Source organism: Micropterus salmoides, unplaced genomic scaffold, assembly GCF_014851395.1.
Source record: "Micropterus salmoides isolate LMB-PRFRI ecotype aquatic unplaced genomic scaffold, ASM1485139v1 Ms_hic_scaffold_3, whole genome shotgun sequence".
NCBI lineage: Eukaryota > Metazoa > Chordata > Actinopteri > Centrarchiformes > Centrarchidae > Micropterus > Micropterus salmoides.
The window spans coordinates 14749500-14768481 of NW_024042261.1; positions in this window are offsets into that span (position 1 = coordinate 14749500).

Consider the following 18982-nt stretch of genomic DNA (forward strand, 5'->3'; position numbering starts at 1 on the left):
TTTGCTTCAATTTGCGTGTTTCAGTATTATACCATGGAGCTAACCATCTTTGTTTTATTAATTTCTTTTTTAGAGGGGCAACAGAGTTGAGTGTCATTGGCAGCGAGCCTGCAGCAGTATCAACAAGATGATCGACTTGGGAGGGACTGAAATTAGTGTAAGAGTCCTCCGTTACTTTGTGACTTGATAATGAATTTAGAGCTGATGGAATTGCATCCTTAAATTTAGCTACAGCACTATCAGACAGACATCTTGTATAGAAATTTTTGCTCATTGGCGTGTAGTTCAGCAATACAAACTGAGAAGTTATCAAACAGTGGTCAGATAAAGAGGGATTCCACTAAATGTTCAATTTCAATACCATATACCAGAACAAGGTCGAGGGTGTGGTTAAAACAGTGAGTCGGTTCATGAACACTCTGAAAGAAGCCAATGGAATCTAACAGAGATAAACGCATTCTCAACGTCCACATGAATATTAAAATCCCCCTACAATAATAACTTTGTCCGTTTTAAGGACTAAAGTTGACAAAAACTCTGCAAATTCAAATGAGAATTAGTACGGACCAGGTGCTCGGTACACTATAACAAAAAGAATTTGTTGCAGTGATTTCCAACTTGGGTGTGAAAGACTAAGAACAAGGCTTTCAAATGAGTTATAATTTAGTTTAGGTTTAGAGCTGATTAGTAGGCTAGAGTCGAAGATAGCTGCAACTCCACCTCCTCGGCCTGTGCCTCGAGGACTGTGAGTATTGATATGACTGGGAGGGGTGGATTCATTTAGGCTAACATATTCTCCATCACCCAGCCAGGTTTCAGTAAGACAAAATAAATCAATATCATAATTGATATTAGTTAATTTACTAGTACACCTTTAGAGGAGAAAGATCTGATGTCCACATTTAATTTTTCTATTCATTTTCACTATTGCTCCTGTGGTTTTAATTTTTATGAGGTTTTTATGCACAGCTCCTCTGTTTACCTTTGATTTAAATTATTTCTATGGTAGGGGGGCACTATAGGGTTTTCACTAAATAACTCCTGGAATGGAGGAGCAGAGAAGTGTGTTAGACTGCAACTCTGCCTCCTGGTCTCAACTCTGGGTTGTCATGGATTTGGTCCACTAATAAACTTGGCCAGGTTTCTAGAAATAAGAGCTGCTCCTTCCCAAGTGGGATGGATGCCGTCTCTTCGAATCAGACCAGGTCTTCCCCAGAAAGTCTGCCAATGATCTACAAAGCCCACATCGTTTGCTGGACACCACCTCGACAACCAGCGGACGAATGACGACATGCGGCTATACATGTCATCACTGGTCAGATTTGGCAGGGGTCCAGAGAAAACTACGGTGTCCGACATTGTTTTTGCATATGACTCAACATTAATCTTAGTGACCTCCGATTGGCGTAACTGGGAGTCATTACCGCCGATGTGAATAACAGTCTTACTGTATTTACGTTTATCCTTAGCCAGCAGTTTCAAATAAGTCTCAATGTCGGCCGCTCTGGCCCCAGGGATGCACTTAACTATGGCCGCTGGCTTCGCTAAGACGTTTCTCAAAATGGAGCTGCCAATGATCAAAGTTGGTTTCTCAGTGGGTGTGTCCCTGAGTGGGGAAAATCTGTTAGAAACGTGAACAGGTTGGTGGTGACCCGTAGGCTTTGAATGTTTATGACTATTCCTCCTTCGGACACCCAGCCACCCCTTCCCGGCTGCTCAGGAGATGCCGGGGATGGCTACCACAGCCATCCGCACCGACTCCTGGGGACTGGCTAGCTACAGTAACTAAAGACTGATCTACCAAGGTGCGGAGCCGGACTTCTAAATCATTGAGCCTCGCCTACATGTCTACAAATAAACTACACTTATTACATGTACCATTACTGCTAAAGGAGGCAGGAGTAACAGAACATCTGACACACCGAGCAGGAGAAAGTAGGAGAGCGAGAGGGAGAAGGAGACGCCATCGCTAGCTGCTAAGCTAAAGTCGCTAATGGCTAAGCTAAAGTACTGTAGCGCTAGCTAACAAAACTTTTGAAAACTATGAGATTAAACAGTAGTCACTAATGAATCTTGAATTGTGCACGTAGCCAACCAATAGGATGTGGCTACCAATATGCATGCACTGTATAAATAGCAGTGTCCTCACTGCCACAGCATCCGACCACAAATGTAAAACAAATACAGTGGTAAATTATTCAAGAGTAAACTATATACACTTGTACCGAAAAATTTAGACTGAGTAGAGTCCAGTGGTCCAGCAGAAGCAGAAGTTGTTGTCTCCTACAGATGACCCTGGGTACTGCAATGGATATTCTTACAACTCATGAGAGGCAATGTCACTACTGCCACCTGCTGGTGTAGCTAATAAACTACTCTCATATTTACAGATCTCTGTTTACAGATCTCTGTGGTACAGAGTGGACAAAATTCCACAAATGCGACCGTGACCTGCAAATTGACAGGAAATGATCCGCAAATGTGCAAAAACTGTTTTGTGTGTAAAAATATATCCACAAATGCATAAATAACACTTTGTATGTGAAATTAAAATATGTGTGTACAGAGTAAATTGTACATATTTGCAAATTGCACTGTATTTTTGTGGACATGATTTTACAGAACACAAATGTAAAAATACATGTTTTGGGTAGTGAGATATTTGTTTATATTTTTTTTACAGATCTTCACACTACAAATTGGACAGAATTCCACAAATGTGTAAAAAGGAAGTTACAAATGTAACATGACCCACAAACTGTCAGAAAGCAATCTGCAAATATGCAAAAACTGTTTTGTGTGTAGAAGTCACTTTGTATTTTTGTGGATATGATTTTACACATCAAAAATGTAAAAATACACATTTGTAGATAGTGAAATATTTGTGCATCATAGTACACATTTGTGGATTGTCTTGACTGGCAGGGCTCCATCACAAAAGGGATCAGCCCTCTACTGAACTCTATGGGTACAGTGGGTGGAGCCCGATGACTGTCCGCCCAGCCGCAACAAGCCCCAGTCCACCTCACCAACACAATCACCCACAGGCCACCAGCCACAGGCCCTAAACCAACTCCATCCTAAGCAATAGGACAGTGGGCCACCTCTCAGAAGGTTACTAAACCAATAGGGGTTTGACATGACTAAGAGGGATCTGATCCAGCGATCCGAACACCCCCTGATGTCCCTGACCCTTCACATCGGACGTGGCGAACATCAGGGGCCGTCAACACTGCCACACCTCGTGTGGAATGTGCATGGACCACCGAGGGTGGGTCTTTACAGGCCTTAGGTTCATGAGATGTGGCCACAAAGCCAGCCGGCTAGGCACTTCTTAGATAGGGCCTTACCAATCGCGCTGTCACTGATACGGACATGTATCAGTAAAGTTGCGAGTCGTAAAACCAAAACAATGAGTTCAGTAGAGTTCAGTAGAGAGGGGAAATGCAGAGCTGGGTGAAAATTATCTGTGGGTTGATCACTATAAGCGACACCTTTCACATTCACATACAATTACATGATACATTGTCAATATAAATACAAAAAAAGTCACTTTAGCAAATCCCCTATAAACTTAAATTCATAATCAGAATTCCTTAACTGGTTCTTGATACTTTTGTTTACTTTCACACAGTCACATAAATACCCGTTTCTAGCTGCCCTTGATCAATGGGCCATGCCCAGTTTCTCTACACACTCAAATATACAAATATAGAAGACATGCTACAATGACTCTGAGTAACAAGGATGTGTACGTGTCTAGACTCTAGAATGTTTATCAAATATAACAGGTATAAACTTAATGGTGGAGTTATTGTTCATATTTCAGTCTGGAAATGCATTTAGTGGAAAGGTAACTTTGGTTGTCATCCAAACTATCTCTTTAACAAAACAAAGGAAATTATTAGGTACTGAAGCATTGAATGGAGTCACGTAGGCCTGAATGACTAAACTGTTGTGTGCTGATTATCACATTTGATTGACTATTTTAGCTGTACCTTAGTGCAGCAGATAGAAAGAGTACAATTACATAATGTCCTTTGGATAAGAAAGTACACAGTAAAAAATCCTCCCATCTGCGCCTCGTGAAGGCCAAAGCACTTGCCCTGTATCAAAAATAACTTGCCTCTCCCAGAAACAGTTGATGACATTTGGAATATGATTTAGCCTTGTCGCCAAGTTACTATCAGCATGGAGCCTTAGGTAAACACATTTGATGGGACCCAAAGGTCTAGCACCAACAGTGGTGGGGGGGGGGGGGCAAGTGCGAAGGCCCTTGGCCCGGCTAGGAATCAGCAGAAGCCAAGCAGGAAACATCTGGAAGACCCAGTGCAAACAGATGTCGGAATGAGATAAGAGCCCATGAGTAAGAGTTCAGCCTCCCATCTCTGTATGATGAGGCTTTGTAACATCCAGGTGGGCCGTAGCCTTGGCTCCAACAGCTCAAAGGTCCAAATAATCAAACTACAGGGTTTTTTTTCTCACACTAGCATCTGGTCGAGGCTGTGAATGTTGTCAGTAACTTGTGTTCCATTGTTCCTGGTCTCATTTTGATCCATTGTCAGCCAGACTCTCATGAGACTCCCTTTATACAATGTTTTTGCCTCTCCAGGTCACCATTTACATCATTTCCTGCCATAGTTTTAACTTTGTCTGGGCAACAAAGTCAAGTATGCATCAATGGTCAGCCATTAACTTGTATTGCACACGCTTCAGCTCATTGCTGTGCCGGAGATTGTTTGATATTGAATTGCAGTGTCAACTGTATTGTATATTTTCAATTGCTCATCTAAACACTTGAGACCAAAAACAAAAGACGGGCACAAAACTGGCAAAACTGTGTATGCATGTGATTGTTATTTGGAATTTAAGCTGTAAAGTATCATTGTGTACCAGTTTTTAACCCTTCCCCTCAAAAAATACACTCCTCTCTTTTGACTGTTGATTACTTTGTGTGAGGAAAATAAAACAGAAGAGAAAATAACACAGATAAATTATGAAGAAAAACTATGTCATTCGTACAGATGAGTAGAAGCCACATGGGAGGGTTGGTTCCTGTTAAACTATAAAAAGATCTCTCTTGGGACATGAGATCTGAAGTGGAACTCACAGATTGCACACCACCAGCCTGGATCTTCATAAATTGATAAATAATGGGTCCTTGGTGGCAGGGAAAAGTTGCAGAAAAGTTATTCAGAGTAAGAATGTGAATAGATAATTTCATATGGATATTAAAAGCAATGCTGTTAAAAAGTTAGCATCAGTGTTTTTGGCTACTCTTTTTGCCTCTACCAAATAACATTGATTAAAAAAAAGAGTACATTTCTAAATTTGACATTTTGTGTCTGTGAGGATTGAATGAAGGAGTAGATTTTAACCTGTTGTAAAGTTCAGTGGATTATATTGGCTGTTCTACATAGCATAATATACATTTCAGATAAAGGAGGGAAGTGTTAATGTCAGCAGCAGATACATTTTTTTTTCCCTATTGATGTGTTTAATATTATGAGATTAAATATTGTTTTCTGTGAAATTTTTCAGATTTTTGCTCTGCAGTAAGTTACCTTTGGCGGTCTGGCTCTATTCTGGGACCTTCCTGTAGACGCAGCCTAAAAGGAGGAGCTGGGGTTGCTGATTACAAGTGGCTTGCAGAGGAAGCAACAATGGTAGGCAGGCTAAAGCAGCTTAAATAGGGCGCCTTGTATGGAATTGCTAATAAATGCTAAGAGGGGAATCAGCTGAGCTGAAGAAGAATGTAAAAGCATCAATTTGAAGCGTCCATGATGTCTGCCTTGGATAGTCACGTGCCTCTACTTGCTTCCTTGATAAACTTAATGGCATTGTCATTAGCATAAAAAATCGAGAAGGTTGCCAAAGGAATGAAACTATTTGTACTATGAGCTTCATCATTATGAGAAGCAGATAAATCAATGATTAGGAGCTTCTTGCGAGTGCTATACCAATATGATTAATGCCAATCATTGGAAGGGTTATACAAACAGTGGTTAGGATGCTTTTCCAGACCTCTCCAGCTCAGGGATATTGACACGGAAGAGATTGTAGCAGCAGGAGGAAAGAATGGAACTCCGGTGGAGGCTGGGACTGCACTTCCCAGTGGCTGGCTTTGAGATGGGCTGCCTGAACTAGCGCTATGCTTGATTTGGAACGGCATCACAATTATCTATGTTTTCAATATTAATCCTAACTCACTGTGTTTGCAAAAATATCATGCAGTTTCTCTTATGTGCTGTTCATATCCAACTGCTTAAGCAAGTAACATCAGTCACAAGGTTAGGTGCTGAAGAGCTTCACTGAAACTCAAATTGTACCTAATATATGTAAAAATGTGTATGTGTGTATGCAAAAAAATTAAAATGAATAAAAATTGAAAAAATCTTCCAAATGAATGTAATGTAATGGACTTCACTTTGGTCCAATAGGATAATATGACCATACTAGGACACATCATAGGGGATCCAGACATGACTCAGATTTCCTCCAATCTATGGTTGAGACAGCATAGAGTCTATGCTGCCTCAACCACACCCTTATACCCGGAATAATTAAGAGGATTTACCAAACTACCCTTGGGATGACCACTGGTTCACTGCACAAACAGGAAGTAGAGAACAGGTCAATGAATGAAAGGAGGAAGTGCTGGCAAACAGTAACAATCCAAGAGGAGGAAACCCCCCATTATAAATAGGAACAGACCACTGCAGTGTGGTGTTCAGGTCACGACTGCAGGGATGGGAGACAATAGGGGAGCAAGGCCACTGGCTGACCAGTGTAGGTGTGATGTGTCTGTGTGACTAAGATAGTAGAACATCAAGGGTCATGGGAGACACAAGTAAGCATTCGCAAAACAAGACCTAAGTGCATGTTAATTCAAGACTCCATTGTCTGGAACAATCAGTAAGAGGAGTGAGCTTATCTAAAGATTTTTCAAGTACTGTATCTGAAACAGAACAATTGTCTGTTGCATTGTGATTTAAATATGTTTTGGTTCTCAACATGCAAGAACATATATATTAAAAAATAGCTGATGTAGTTAACATTGAAGACAACAAATAGTTTAGATGTGGAATAAGTGAAATTAGAGAGGTGAATTATACATTACATCCTGTTTGCATGTTTGAATAGAGGTTGCACACATGGGGCATCAGTCATCCAATTAGCTCCTCACTCTGTGTAGGTGTGTGCGTGTATGTGTCTAAAGGAAAAGGGTCACCTTACGCTCTACTTAAGCCAACCTGTTAAGCTGTAAAGCAATGGACCTCCACCCAGTTTCAATGGGGCATCATCACAGCTGCAGCCAGGCACTTCCCATAGGAAATCCTCAGCAAGGTCAGACACAACAGAATAATTATTATCACAATGTACCATCTGCCAATGCTGTTTTGCGCAGGTTGAGTCTGATTGAGTGCAACAGAAAAACAACAAGAAAATTATTCTTCGCTGACAAGCCAAGATGTCAGTGGCTGTAGTGACATTATGTCTGCTTCTTAACTTTGTATTTGGCTAAATACAATCAGTAATTGATGATAATGGGTGTCAATCTCCTCTATTTGCATCAAAGCCAATTATGTTATTTTCACAGATGAGCTCATCATTGTATTTAATCTATTTAACTTGTTTAGCATGCCATGAATTAAGATGATACTTAATAGCCATTTTCCAGGAAGAGTTTTCCTGACTATATAATGCATAACTTTAAGAGTAATATGATTAACTGCGAGGGGGAGCTTAAGAGTCAAAAGGAAATGACAGAGGAGACAAATCACACCTGTGGGAAAAGAACAACTGTTATCTTGAGAGGCATGTCCTAAGATAGAAAATGACAAGAGTAATTTTGACAAAAAGAGCAGAGGGTCTTTAGGCTTGCAACAGATCACACATCAATTACCACGTTTGGATTGATTTTGACAGGTTTAAATGTGGTACATAAGCAGATAATGGTTGGAGAGATAATGGGAATTTCACTGAGCTGAACACCGACACACTGTCAAAAAGATAAATTATCGGGTCAGAAAAAGGGCTGAAACAAAAGCTGAATATTTAGTTGACAAGCATGACTATATTTGAATGATTAGAAGTTCAGTTTCTCTTCTGCAATCAATCATTTTGTGAGGGGGAAACAATATGGATGGTGGTTGGGTGACATACATGACATGTCAGAATCACATAAGCACTGCTGATGATGACTCCCCACAGACATACAAGTCGTGTTAATTATCAATAAAAAAATATTGAATTATTATATGCATTCAAAGCCACACATTTGCAAAATTAACACGTCGAATTATATGTTGACAACTAAATGCCAGTTTTTCAATGGGCATACACAGTAACATAATACCACGGTATCCCTAGAGCTAGGTACAAACTAGGCTTTGCACGCCAACAAGATAACCCCAAGGAGCAGACTGAAGTCTCCAAGGAGTTTGCTAAGCCAGGGGAATATGTAACACGGAGGGCTTAGGGCAGCGTCCGAGGCCTTTCACCTTGGAGCTGTTAACAGTCAGGGCTGTGATCCCAAGGCCCTCGTTAAAGACCCCCTTGGGTTTAGGACTGTAACCAGAGAGTTGGAATAACAGAGGAGGAAAACACCACGCAGCGGAACCTCATATGGCGTGGTGGGCTCAACCCCACTCCCTGCTCAGGGTCTGGAAAGAGGTCACAGGGTAAGAGAAGTTTTTTTTTGTTCTTTCTATTTCTCTTTTTTAAACACAGATCCGCCAAGCAAGAGGTCAGAGGGAGGTGGGCTCCCTGGGGCTTGTGGTGGGTGGACACAGTGGCTAAGGTCAAAAGAGTCCTGGGCTTGCAAGACATTTATCACTAAATGCCTTGAATATGTAAAGGGACTAGCAAGAGTGAGGTATACTTATGCCAGTGTGCATGTGGGAGTGTGTGTCAAACTTAATTGCACAAGCAGAACTATGCCCAAAGCAGCTCTTTAGCTGTGTGGTAAACATCCTGCACAGGCCTCTCTGCTACCTCTGTTTTTTAAGTTTGTTGCTCTTACCATGAGGTTACATTGCTGTGTTAGGGTTGAAGAATTTTAACATTAGAATATTTAAGTACATGTTCAGCACTTTTAAGAATGTGCAGTGCCATGTAGACAGCTCTGTGGTGGAAATTCTGCACAGGCACTGTCTGCAGTGTGGATGGCAGAAATGCTGAGGAGTGCAAAACCCATTAGCCTGTCTTTCAAACATTGGCTTGGCCCAATGCCAGAGTGCATTCAAGATTATTTTTGTGTGAGTCTTTGTCAGACTTAACTGGCAAAACTACACTATTATGTTATATGCTGGGAGAATATAGACCCTGTAGGTCTTCAGGAAGAAGTCAGTTGATAGTGCCTAGTCAGAGCCAGACACTGCAAACTGGTATGCTCCTCGTGGATGGGACCAACCTTCTGATGATCTTAAATGTGCAAAAACTTTAGCCATTTTCAAAACTAAGTAGACAACTGTTCTTCCTCTGTGTCTTTGACTGATTAATTTCTCTGCTGCTCTTTAATTTCCTTCATTGAACAGACTTTATTTTATGTTGGTTTTTTTTGTTGTTCTAATGCATTCCTTTTATTATCGTAGAGCATTTTGAGATGCCTCTCGCCTTCAAAGGTGCTGTACTGATAAACTTGCCTATTTAGCCATTTAAAAGTCTGAAAAACAACATGCAATACAGTATCTTAATGTTTAGTGCTAAATTAATGGAGCCAGTAGAGTCTGAAGATGTCAAACTTCACATAAAGTCAAAACAAACAAAAGTATCTTAGTATTAAATGTAATATGATCAACAAATAGGATTTGAGATGTACAATAGTAGATCTCCTCCAATAGTGTTTACTATGCACAACACTACATGCACAAGGAACATGCTAGCTTTACTCTCACTCTATCCTCAGGATATACACTATTTTCTTTCTAGATTATAAGTGTACTCCAGAAAACAAATACCTCAAAATGTGACACAACAAACAAAAAGTCAGTCATTGCTAAGATAACAGCAACATTATTTCCGTCCATGTCCTCCCACACCTTTTTCTATATTTGCCCTTTTACCCAGTTTATTGAAATGTGTTCAAGCTTGATGTGTTGGGTGAAGATAGCTCGCAATGGCAAACATTCAGTATGTAGATCTCTGGAATGTCAATTCAATTCAATTCAATCAATTATATTTCAAAGCAAGATGTTGATTTTGAATTGTGAAGAGGCTGCAAGTCTGTGTCTTAAGATGTCTGATGCCTTAACATCTTTCATTTAAATTAATAGTAAGAAAGAACTGCTCTCAGTTTCATATCACAGATAAAGAGTTTGTGGTTGTGAAGTGTATTCAGACTGTAGCAACTTAGCCTACCTGTCAGCGCAAACCCTTATGCATCTGCTTAGTAAAACAGAGCAATGGAAAAATTGAAAGGTCAGGTTGAGTGGCGGTTGAGTCAGAGTACACAGCAACTTTGGTAACCTGATTTTTTTCCCCCTCATGCCTGATTTGCTTGTGTGAACCGAACAGAGGTTTAAAGAACCTCTTTTTTTATCTCACCTTCAAGGGGGGTTGGTAAACAAATGCTAAGGATCCCATGGGTGTGGAGCTCAGAGCCTTATTTGCTCCTGCTTGTCGCAGCTTGCGGTTGTGTATTTCAGTCCCTCTGAAGATGCAAAGGTAGCATGGTAGGACACACATCAGCACACAAATGTGTGTGCATACACCCTTGCAGACACTTGCAGACACACACACACACACACACACATAAACAAAGGTACTTAAACACACAGCACCCTGCAACAAAGCAAACCAAAAATAACAGGCACCTGTTGCTCACACAACAATGTCTACAATGAAGCCAAATTAGAGCGTTTCCTTGGCAACAGTAATTTCAATCACAAACCACCGCAGCGGCCTAGAAAACAGCTTAAACAATGCTGCTATTTGAATCACCAGTAAACAATGAACACGTGTGTGTGTACATGCTCATATTCTCACATTTTTATTAAAGTTGATACATAAGTCCAATCTAATATTGAATGATGTTTGATGGAAGACCTCTAAGACTCCTCAGCTGTTTGAGGGCAAGAGGAGACCACATTAACCAGTAGTGGTTGGAAGATGATTACAAAGTTGATTGCAGGGTTTTCACTGAAGTGTGACAAATAAAAAACATCTCTGCTATGGACCTCCACACCAGTAACTAGTTTGACTGTTTGTTTCTGAATAGACTGTGGTCTTCATGTGTTGTAGGGGCTCCTCTAGTGGTCACAACCAGAAACAAAATTGGTGATTTTCTTAAGTAATATGGTCTGACTCTAAGTGGGCTGCAATACAGTACAGCTCCCAAGTGACAAACAACACTGACTTAGATATAAACATAACATATGTTATGGAACATAATTTGTAGGGTAATTTCTAGGCTGTGCTGTGAATTGGGATGAAAAGTTTGTTTTGCGTATAATAAATTAAAGAGATTTGTTCACAGTTTATACATTGTACACTTTCCTCATCTGCATTTACATTCTGATCAAGTAAAACCACATGCAAAAAAAAATAAAAATCTACGGTGAATTGGATAGAGGCTATAAAAAGGACATTTAAGCAATGAGATGACTAGAGTTTGCATTGTCCCAAAGGGGGTGTAAGTCAGCATTAAGAGGGTGCTTCTAATGTTTTGTACACATATGTGTTCATGTGAACTAAAGTGGGGGTGTGTGAATACAAGGAGGAGGTGGTGGTCTGAGGAGCCTCACTTCTTCAGGAAAGAAAACCTAATTGTAAGCACATGTGTTGCACTGTGCAGCAGTTTAGGAGGGTTGGGGGGCATGGGTAGCTATTGTGAATGAGGGTGTTACTGATGGGAGAAAAAAAGAGAGGAGGGGGAAAAAATCTGTTTGTAGGGGGTGGGAGCAGGGGGTCTGGTGGCTAGGAGGGCATGAGAATGTAAACCTCGACATAAGTGAGGCGATTTACTCTAGCCTGGGAAGACAAAGTGGGGAGAGGGAGGGGGGTGGTGTGAGTGGACTCAATTTAAACCATATTATCCATCAAACAACGTGCCATCTTAAAAATACAAGATGTCCTTCTCTTTCTTGTCACCATGACCACTGTGATCTATCCAGCATCCGTCAGTCAAAGCAGCTTGACATTTGTCAATACACAGATGGCTCAAATATCACCAATACAGTTTTACACGAGCCAAACAGTGATTTGTTTTGTTAATGGTCACCTTGGTGTAAATTGAGTAAATGTACAGTAATGGCTCTGTTCATAGGATAGGACATAGCACTAAAGGCTGTTAAGGAATATAATTCATAGATGATGGGATTGCATGGATTAATACTGAAATTATGTTCTATAGTCATCTTGTAACTCCCATATTTCCCCTTTACAAATCGACCACTAAGACTCAGACATGTAATTCTACCCCTTGTTTTGGCTCTTCATTTGAACAGTTTTATTTCAGCCCTCAACCCCCCGCCACTGCAATAAGAGACCAACATGAGAACAAAAGGCCATGGGACTGAGCTTATATACATCCCCTCTGTGGCTCAGTCAGATTTATACACTTTCATAAAAATGGGCCCAAAATGTCTGACTTCGGGCCTGATATCCCATCCTCGTGTTTGGATTGCAGCCAGGAAAACAATGTCTGACCAAAAAAAGTGACAACACTTTTATTTATTTATTACTATGAATTACAAAGGGCAGGTAGGTGAAAGAGACAAGCGGAAAGGCACTGAAAGAGGCAAGTAATGTGAACTGGGGGGGTGGAAGAGGGAGGAAGATGAGAATAAAAAGAAGGAAGCGGAAGTAGAGGATGAGGTGGATGGGACTGAGAGGAGAAAGGGAGATGAAGGTCTTGGGGGGTTCAGATGGACACTCTATAAGGCCAGAAAATGAAGGTTACGTCCCTATTCTCCACCTCCACCTACAGACCGGTCGCTCCCCTCCCTTCCCTCCCCCCCACCTCTGCTCTGCTCTGGCAGCACCTGAATTCTGGGTCTCATCAGAGCTACCTGCCAGGGATTAACCAGAACCTGTTACCCCTCAGTGTCAGATGACTGGGCTCTCTCTCGCTCTCTTTCTCTCACCCAGACACACACACACACACACACACACACACACACACACACACACACAGAGTGAGTCTGTAATAGGAACCAGCTGGGCTTTCAAGGCTATGCAGCAAGCCAGACAGGCCCATTCATAACCCTCTAGTGAGTTTTAATGAAGGTGGGTTCTGGTGCAGCAGCAGCATGGAGGGACTGGGTAAATGATGAAAGAGGGGGAGACGGTTGAGTCCTTCTTTCTCACTCTCTCTATGCCTTCCAACCAATGAATGTACTGTACCCAAGGTTGTATGGGCGCCAAGTTCACCTTAAATCGATTTATTTATAGTTAGCTTCTGTAGTGTTTTCTAGCTTTCTCTGCTGCTGCCCTTTGCAGAGGATGGAGACCAACATGTCCTTCATCACATATAGATAAAATCTGAGATGTCAGGCTATTTGCTACTTAAAGTGAGAAAAACAATAAGATGAATGAAACTTTGAGAGTTATACATTATCCCCCACGCATAGGTTCCCATCTCTTTACACCTTATTTGTGATGCTTATGGTCATGATAGGAGGCTAAATGATTGCTACAGTAATAGGTAGATAGTACACCATGTGCTTAATAGCTTGCTTTCGAGAAGTATATTTCAGTAGATAAGGAGGGTGTCGTGGTGAGGTTCAGAAACCCGAGCCATAAATACTGAGTAATGTAGGTTTCAGTAACATTCACAATCCTGCAAAGGCTAACAGTGTCCATTACTGAGCTGAAAACCCCCACTGCGGGATATCTGTCTGATAACTGCACTTTTGTACACATACATACAAGGACATGCACATTTAAGTGTTCCTCCTAGCTAATAAGAGGTGATTACAGATTTTTCATGATGTGGGAGTATATAATTACTCCATTTATTACTTAATTTTATGTATGCGTGTGTACATATTTGAAAAGAGTGATGGGTACACATGGACACACATGACAATTCATAATGGATGCCAAATACTGTGTGGTGTGATGAGATGCATTTCTTGATTTGCATGTGAGAGAGTAAGACTGTTTCAGGCAATGGTCACCTTCGTTTTGCTTTCTCTGAGGGTGGATGGGTGGTGTGTAACCTGAGCTGGTGAAGTAACGGAGAAGCAACTGCCCTTTACACCCTGAGGTCAGACTGATGTGAACACCAATAAACCAGGTACTGGCACACATTCCTTTTTCTCAAAAATACAGACATGCACCCACACAAATCAAAACCTTGAAAAGTCAATGTGAACAACTAATTTTTCTAGAAAATCAAATTGTAACAAAGATATACAAAATTATTTGTGATTTGATTTAAGGTTTGGCAGAGGGAGTGATGATGCTTTATTGAAATTAGGTGGAAGGTCACTGCAAAACAGCCAAACTGCCTTATTAGGTGCAGCATGGTTCATCTCTCCTAGCCACACATACATGCACACAAGCTGCACTCACACTAATACAGTACATGCATGTTCTCGGTGGGCAGATGGAGAGAAATCGGGGGTATATCACGAACCTCCCACGCTCTCCACTTCAGCCTTGGTGGCCGCACAGGCTTTGAAATTTCCCACATAATAACTGTGTGGTTTTTCAGTTAACCCCAGGAATGTTCCTCTGAAACAAATAGCACAACACACGACTACATTATGCAGCGTCTTGCCGGCGTACAGTAATGATCTAGGAAATATTTCAGTCATGTAGAAGCTTGATTTTATCTTGCTTTTACCTCTGTCGACTATTGCAGAATTGAACCATAGATTGTGCAAGCATTAGCTTTCCTCATTATGAGCTTTACTGATGTTTACAGAGTAATAGATGCAAAAATGAATCGCTTAGCAGGACACTGATCGATACAGCTATGTATCTAACTATCTGTAACTTTAAGTTGAGCCAAATAGACCAAAAACAAAAATGTATCACAAATCATGCATTCAAAAATACAGTTTGTATAGAGAATGATGAGCTGGGTATTAATACATAGAGTGCATATATTTATTTATTTTAGATATTTATATTTAAGTGCTTTGCAAAGACAAAAATCAGAAGTACAAAATGACTTAAATTCTATGTCTGTTTGGCCAAAGAGACTCTACTTAGAAATGCACTCATTATATCTTGCAAACTACTGGATGCCCCGAACCCACAGGGTGTGGTGATAGATTTTTATTTGTCACCCAGAGCTGATGTGTGCAGAGATTTCGGTGGGGAAGAGGTCATCCGGAGTTGAAAAGAAGATGGCTCTCTTGTTCTATTGGGCTTTCCTCTCTCTGATCACCGTCTGCATTTGGGGCTGAATCACCAACCGGCGTTCACTCTGCGCGGCTAAGAGCCAAGAATGCAAGAGCTGCTGGGTGGCGTGCTGAGTGATTTCCTGTCTGAGGGGTCTTCTCGTAGTCGTAACGCGATCCACCCTCACTCCAAAAATAACCAGTGTCCCTGCAGGAGACGGTGGAGTAAAGCTTGTGGGCCACTAAAGCAGCCTGCCCGGCTTCCTTCCTCAGAGGATGCTGGGAGGATGGAGCTGATAGTGGCTCAAAGTGTGTTGTAGTGTCAGCAGCTGGGAAGGCACAGATGAGGTCAGTAGATTTGTGTAAAACAGGTGATACCCCAGTCATGTTCCAGTAAAACAGCCAAACTACGACATGACTTATTATCATTATCTGAGTGTTCTGCAGTGGAGTTTCAAAAAGGAAAGGGAGTGAAAATCAAACTCAACAAAACCTCTAATCAGTTTAAATGGAAGTGACATACCTTCATGTTTATTTTCACAAGAATGTCAGATACGGACGTGTTGTGGTTTCGCAGATGCTCTGCTCTGCGATCTTAATGCGCACTAGCATCGCGTCAATCAGAAGGATAACAGATCAACACTTTTATTGTTGCAGTGTGTGCATCAGAGAGACGCAGAGAGAGAGAAAGACAGAGAGAGGGAGAATTACTGAGGTTTGGATTTTATCATAGAGAACTGCTGCCGCTGGGGGACGGGGTATGGGAATTGTTTCAAAGACCTTAAGTGAGGGTAAACAGGGAAAACACATAGCACACTTTGAAATATCTGACCCTAATAGGCAGATTATTTCCATGAGGGCTTTGCCTCTGCATAAACAGAGCAGCATATTTATCCAGGTTTGTCTGTGTTGTTTCAGAGAGCCCAGGCTCGTTTGGTAGGGGACATTTCACTGGGTCATTATGTAGTAATTTAGGTGACTGGGCCTTCATTTTTCATAGCGCCTCACAAAGCACAGCACAAGAGATAGCAAAGAGGTGGAGATACAAAACCAACACACTGGTTCCCTTTGAAGAGGATCCACCAGAGATGCATGGCAGGCAGAGGCCTTTCTCCACAAGGCCACAAGCCAAAGGACTGAGAATGGGGGATTACCTTAGAGAGTTAAATTGCTGTATGTGGGGGGAGTAGAAGGTAGAGGGGAAAAAAGCTAAGTGGATGCAAAAAATGAGAGCGACCCAATAATGAAATAAATCTGCCCACAGCTTTTTTGTTTAATGAATGTGGAGCTGATTTATTTTCCGTATGGCTCGGCAGATCTGTCTGGGTGCAGAACAGAGCGAGCTCTGTTCAGTGCCATGCTCAGCAACCAGGTGTGGGACAGAAGGGCTGAAACAGTTAAAAGTAAACTGAATGCAGTAGAAATGGATCTGCTTCTAAATTTTCTTTTTTGCAGGTTGTTGGGGGGTGGAGGTGGGGGACTGCTGCAATCACAAACAGACTGGATTCTGTCAAGTCACCCATCAATTTTAGTATCAGCAATGTTTTTTTTACACAGACCTAATTTTTATTTGAAATATAAATGTGTCCTGATGCAGATCCAAAAATGTATGTTATTAGGATAAGTATATCAGATGAAATGTAGTTTAATGAGAAAGAACAATAAAGAAAATCTTTCAGGGAACTCACTTAGAAACCTACCATACAGGATATCACACTGACAGAGGAGAGAGATAAAAAGAGGGCAAAAGAGGGAGGGAGATGGAGGAGAGCATTAGTTGAAAAGAAAGAACTACAAACAAACAGTGAGGGGGGAAATATCATAAACAGATCTACTGAGACTATCAAGCAATGTAAATATTAAAAATGCCAAGCACAAGTTCATGAACCTTTGCAGGAATGAACCCCCCACCACCACCTTTGTACCCGAGTAACCTCTGTTTAGGAAGACAAGCGTGAAAGGGCTCTCAACGGGACCTTGGGGTACGCCAACAAGTATGGTCAGTTTTCTGAGTATTTTAATGTTCTGCCCTCTACCAAGCAGGCACCACATCATCCATCTCACTCTACTAAGAAGTTCACTGCTCCCTTCTAGAGAAGGGAGGTAAACTTTTATGAAAACACTTGATCAGAAACATTATGAGCCACATTGTGGGTCAGAGACAACTCTGGTCACGGACATGCACTCAGATTGCAGTGTTGATAGATAGAAGCTTTCCACTGGGTCACATAGAAAGTAAGGTCCCGATATCTGTTGTGACAGTGATCTTGCAGAAGATGTCTTATATTTAATTAAGTTGTCACATTTTTGTTCAGATTTCACAAAAAAATAAAAATAAAAACGGGCAAGAACTATAATCCATAGTTTCAAAATATCCAGTTGAGATCAGTTACAGTTCATGTATCCTCTCACATTTGCCTCACTTTCCAGTAAAAATGAAACAGCTGTTTAAGTTTGAGTGGCAGGGTTTTAAACTGATGGCGCCATTTGTGCTTTGAGTCAAAGCCGCACATGAAATGAACTTCAGCTCGAGCTGTGAGAAATCTGAGGTGAGAAGGACACATAAACCTATGACTGTCTTTAAAGCTTGTGATTGAGAATATTACTTTTCACACACTAGGTGTATAGGGTGATATAAACTCTTAAGGGGGACACATAAGGACCATTAGATTCTCTTGTATGGCAGACTGCAGTAATAAAAAGGTCTCAAGAGGCCGACACAACAATCCTAAAGATTTGAGAGAAAAAAATGTTATGACAAAAGGTTGATCATGTCTTTTAACCCCTATTACTCCCCTTGTCATCCACTTTGTTGCACAAGAAGATGGCTCAACCAATATATTTGCTTATTGCTCAAATTAAGTCATGTTCCAAAATGACATATTGTTTCAATGCAGTCATCTGCATGCAACACCAAATATGGCTGGCAGACTTTCAAATATGCTTTGGAGTTGGAGCAATGGTGGTTTGGCCCTCCTCAGACAGACAATTTTCAACCAACGAATCAAACAAGCCTAAATTGGACAAATTAGGCAGAGTGTGATCAACTTAAGTTCATGGCTTGTCTCTGACATGTGGCTCTGGTCTGAGACCAAAACTGTGCATGTTTGTTTTTTAATGGCTTACTGCTGCCCTCTGTCAAAAAATGATGGCCACTGCAGCAAGTCATGAAAAACAGACACAGTAGCAAAGCTTCCAAACTATTCAAAAAGAAATAAAACTATAGTAATGAGATGTCCATCAAATAATTCCCAGAATACCATTTCAGCTATGACAGTCACCCCCTCTTTGTCAGCTTGTGAGTCTGCTTCCAGGAATGCAACTGCAGACGCAGCACTTCTGTGTCCCAATGTGTGTTTCATTTGGGCTCTCTGTCTCAAATGCACATGTGGCTGAAATATGTGCCCCAGTGCTCCAACAGAAACAGACTGTGATCCAGCGAGGTCCTAATGTGCACCTCGCTGGAACGTGCCACACTGACACCAAACTAAGTCAGACAGGGCCACGTGTTCGAAAATTTAACACACATTCTTCAGAAGCTCTGTCACAGCCTTCTGCAGATGAGTCTACACTGAATCAGGAGTGTTGGACAAAAACAGCCTAATTAACAAAGAGGAATTGTTGACAGCTCAAGGATATAACAAAAATAACCCATCTTTATAACTTTTGGCGTAAAAACTGGACTA